The sequence below is a fragment of the Myotis yumanensis genome, unplaced genomic scaffold (genome assembly GCF_028538775.1).
Source record: "Myotis yumanensis isolate MYYU_CA2020_CCGP unplaced genomic scaffold, mMyoYum1.0.hap1 SCAF_87, whole genome shotgun sequence".
In the NCBI taxonomy this organism is placed as follows: Eukaryota; Metazoa; Chordata; class Mammalia; order Chiroptera; family Vespertilionidae; genus Myotis; species Myotis yumanensis.
Genome location: NW_027223838.1, coordinates 142,501 through 146,947, shown reverse-complemented (window position 1 = coordinate 146,947; position 4,447 = coordinate 142,501).

The following is a 4,447-nucleotide window of genomic DNA, read 5'->3' as shown; positions in this document are numbered from 1 at the left end:
AAAGATTATCCTAGGCGCCCCCCCCCCCCCCCCCCCGCCCGCCCCCGCGTTCGGTGGCGCCGTGCCGTCCCGGAGGGGGTTGGGGGTGGGGGCCCGGGACGCGATCGGCCCTCCGGGCGGGCGGCGGGACGCCCTTGCCGGCCCGAGATCCGGATCCGTCCCGCTGAGGTTCGCGCCGCTTGTCGGGAGCCACCTGGCGGCCGCTTTTATATCGTTTCTTCCTTGCGGAGCATCTAGGGAGGGGAAGCGGCTGCAGTGCCCGAGGCCAACTTCCAGGGTGCCGGCGGCGCTGTCGGGATCTTGCCGGCGGCGCCGGTCCGTCGGTACGCGGCCCGTTCTCCGGAGATTGGACCTGCAGCAATGCTGAAGGAGTGAGTGGCTGCCGCCTCTGGGGAGGTGGGCCGCTAGGGCGGGTCGACCAGCACTCTGTTACCCCTCCGCGGGGACCGACCGGGGCCGCCGCCGCGGGCGTAGCCGCAGAGGTTGGCTCGCGCCGCTCCGTCGGTGCCTGTCCGGTTCTCCGGAGATTGGACCTGCGGCGGGGCCATTGAAGGAGTGAGTGCCCGCCGCCGCCGGCGCCGCCGCGACGTGTGGCCCGGCACTCGCTGTCGCCCCTCCGCGGGGACCGACCGGGGCCGCCGCCGCGGGCGTAGCCGGAGAGGGTGGCTTGCGCCGGGACGCCGTCCTGCCCGAGGCGCCCCCCCCCCCCCACCTCCCGCTTCTATTGATTTCGGCGCGGGCGCGTGCCTGCGCGACGTGCCGGGCGACTGGTGCCGTGTGTCCGCGTCCGCTCCTGCGGGTTCGTCCGTCCGTCCGTCCGTCCGTCAGAGGCGCCTTCCGCGAAATTTTTCAAAGTCCCGATTCTGAGGCGGGAGCGTGCGCGCGTTCAGTGGTCGCCCGGGCTGCGCGGGCGGGCGTGTGCCCGAGTGTGCCGCGGTCACCGGGCTCGACTTTGGGGCCGTTATCCGAGTCGCGGAGCTCCGTAGGTGGGGGCCGGCACGGGCGGTGCGTGGAGGACGGCGGAGGGCGAGGCGGGTCGGTACGAGCGCACTCGTGGTCCCGGTCGTCAGATAACGTTTCTTCGTTTTTCCGCGAGCGGGCTTGCGCCGACGCCGCGGCCGGGCCTTCCAACGACACGGTGGTTCTAGGCGCCGGGCGGAATTTTTTCAAAGTCCCGACTCGGAAGCACGTTTGACCGGGCCGTTGCCCAGGCGTGCCAAGTGGTGAGGGAGGCCGTGGACGGCCCGGCCCTCTCCCTCTTGCTGCCGCCTGTCCGTGGCACGCTCTCTTTACTGGCTTTGGGGGGTCGACCAGATAGTCCCGTCCAACCCCCCCCCCCCCCCCCCCCGCCCTTCTTTGGTGGCGATGGGGTCCCGTGGGGTCTCCTGTGGCCGCGACTCGCTTCCGGGAGTCAGGCGTGACCTGTAGACAGAGGCCCCCGTCACCGGGCACCGTCCGTGTTTTGCCTAAAGTTGGCATTTTGTACCACGAGATGACTGTGGACACGCTGTCCTCGGGTGATTGGACGACGGGGGGTGTCCCCGGGAGGTTCCCGGCCGCGACCCGGAGCCTGACTCCCCCCACGTCCCCGGCCGCACGAGCGAAAGCCGTACGCCTCGGGCCTGCGCGCGCCGGCTGCTGTACGTCTCGGGCCCCGTCCCCGCGGACCGTGGTCTTCCTCCTCCGCGTGAGAAGAGAGCGAAGGGCTTTACGTGGCGAGGCTGAAGCGCAGGCTCGTGCTCCGGACGGTTGTCCCCGCCACGTTTCCCTTCTTCTCGCCCCGTTTTTTGTTGCCGTCCGATCGATGTGGTGACGTCGCGCTCTCCCGGGCCGGGCCTAAGCCGCGCCAGCCGAGGGACGGACATTCCTTGGCGAATGGGACCGCTCTTCTCGCTCTGCCCGCGGGCCCCTCTCCTCTCCTCCCCGTCCGACGGCGGTGCGTGGAAGGGAAGGGGTGCGGAACCCGGCCCGACCTCGGTGTCACGCCCGTGGTCTCTCTGACGCAGCGGACACCCTCCGCTCGCCTTTCCCGGCTTGCGTTGTCGCGGGCGCCCCTCCTCGCGGCGGGGAGGGGGCGTCCCGTCGTCGCGCCGCACGCGCCTCCCCCGTTGGGCGTGCGGTCGCTGTTTCGCCTTGGCCCTCGGCGGGTGCCCCTGGAGCGCTCCGGGCTGTCCTGCAGGTGCCTGAGGCCGAGCTGGTGGTGTCGTTTCCCGCTCCCCGCGAGCCCCCCGCCGGGCCGCCGCTGTCGGCGGTGCGCTGGAGGGGAGCCCCGGGGGAGTCTGGCCGGATAAGGGGAAGGCACGCCCGTCCCCCCTCGCGGGAGGGGGGGCCGGGCCCTCGCAACGTGTGCCGCGCGGGCGACCGCGACGGGGCCGAGTCAGCGGGTGCCGGCCGCTGGCTGACCGTGAGAGTTGATTTGTTTTTGCTGCCGCCTGTTCTTCCGTTATTGTAGTGTTTTTTTTTTTTCTTTTTTCCGTCTTGCGTCGTGCCGGTGTTCCCGACGCAACACCGCGGGCTCTCTTTTAGTTAACTGTGGACGAGGCCCCCGGTGAGGCAAGAGGACGAAGCCCAGAGGCGGCACGGGCTCGCTCCTCCCGCGCAATCTCTCTCTCTCGAACGGCCCCTATCGCGAGCGCCTGTTGTGTCCACCCTGTGCTTGACCCTGTCCCGGTCGGGTCCTCCCCCGGGCCCCCCCCGTGTTCCCTCGGAAGTGTCTCCACGTGGCTCCGCGGGCCCGATGGGGTGTTTCTGCTGGGGTTGGGGGACGACGCGCCCTCGGTGAGAAAAGCCTTCTCTAGCGATCCGAGAGGGTGCCTTGGGGTACCGGACCCCCCAGCCGCCGCCCCTCCTCTGGAAGCGCGTTCGGATAGCCGCCTCTGTGTTTGAGCGCTCGGGCCCCTCTCGCGCCGGCTTTGAGGGGCCGAGCGGCGACGCAGCTTGTGCCTTACTGTGGCCCGCGCCTCCCCCCTCCGAGTCGGGGGAGGGTCCCGCCGGGCCGGGGGCCGGCGTCCGTCGCGGGGAAAACGCCGCGTTACGTGAGCGTGCACGCGCGCGTTACCGCGTGCGCATTCGGGCGCGCGGGGGGATTCTCTCCCGTTGTGTGCCGAAGGGGTTTTGGGGGGGGGCCGCGGAGGCCTTCCCCGTCCCCCCGGCGTTCCCGCTCCCGCGCCTCGAGCGGCTCTCCGCACGCACCCGCCACACGGGTTCGCAGCCGACGGGTGTGCTGCGCGGGCACGGTCGGGGCCCGGCTTGTCCTCGGGGGGCGCTCCGCCCGGGATGCGAGTCCCCGTCCGGCTCGGACTGGGCAGATGAACGGATGGGCGGCTGGAGAAGGAGCCGCGGCGGCTCCCCTGTGGTTGCTGAGGGGTCGCGTGTGTGGCCTTGGCCGCGCGGCGGGAGGAGGCTTTTGAGGTTTTGTGCGCTTGGGAGGATCGGCACGGCGTCCCGGGCGACGCGGGGCCGCCCTGTGTGTCTGTGGCGGTGGGATCCCCGCGTTTGTTTACCCGGTGGCCCGTGTTCCGGGTCCGGTGCCCTTGCCTCGGTGCCTGCCCTCCGCCGTGCGCGCCCGGTTGAAAGAGAGGGACTCTAGGTCCTCTCGGCCCCCGAGGGTCAAAGGCGGTGGTGGCTGCGGCCGGTGGGCGGCGGGGCCCGGAGCCCCCAGCGAGGTTGGTCGAAGGTTGTTTCTGGCGGAAGCCAGTCGGCGTTTCCCCCGGGCCTCCGCGGGACCGACAATTGGGCCTTGGAGGGGGCCCCCCGTCGGTGAGACCCCGCGTTTGTCCCGGTGGTGCGGCGAACCGACTCGTTTCCCGGCCTCGTCCTTTCTCTCTCGTTCTTTCTCGCCCGGCGAACCGTGTCCTCAACTCACCTCGCCGGGTGGCCCCGGAGTCCCGCTCCGCCCACCCGTGCCGTCGCCGCCTCGCCTTCAACCCCCCCCCCCCCCCCGCGCCTCGCTGCTGCCCGGGGGCGGTCGCCTCGTCTCCTCCGCGCCCGTCTGTCCGTCCCGTCCGCCCAGCCGACGCCGTCACGGGGGGCCGCACCCGCGGTCGCGTGTCACCTCCCGGGGCGGCCGCCGCCCCGCTCCGTGCCCGCCGCCGCCCGCCGTGGCGGCGTCGTTGCGTGTGGGCGCGCGAGGGGTCCTGTCTCTCGCCGCGCGGCCCCGTTCGGGAGGGCGTGCCCGAGCGCCGACCCGGCCCCGGCCAGCCGTCGTGATCGCCGTCCGCGCGCCGCCCCCGGGAGGGGCCCCCGGGCTCCGGCCCGGGGACGCCCCTCGTCCGTGCGTGCGCGCGTCCCGGCTCTCGACGCTCCTGCCCGGGTGCTGCGTCCCGCGCCGCACGCGCCCGCCGTCGGGTCCGCCCCCGGCGTGGGACGCCCCGCGCGCGCGCCCCTCCACGGCGCCGCCGCGTGCGCTGCGCTCTCGTCCACGGGTGCGGGCGGTCCGTCCGCCTCG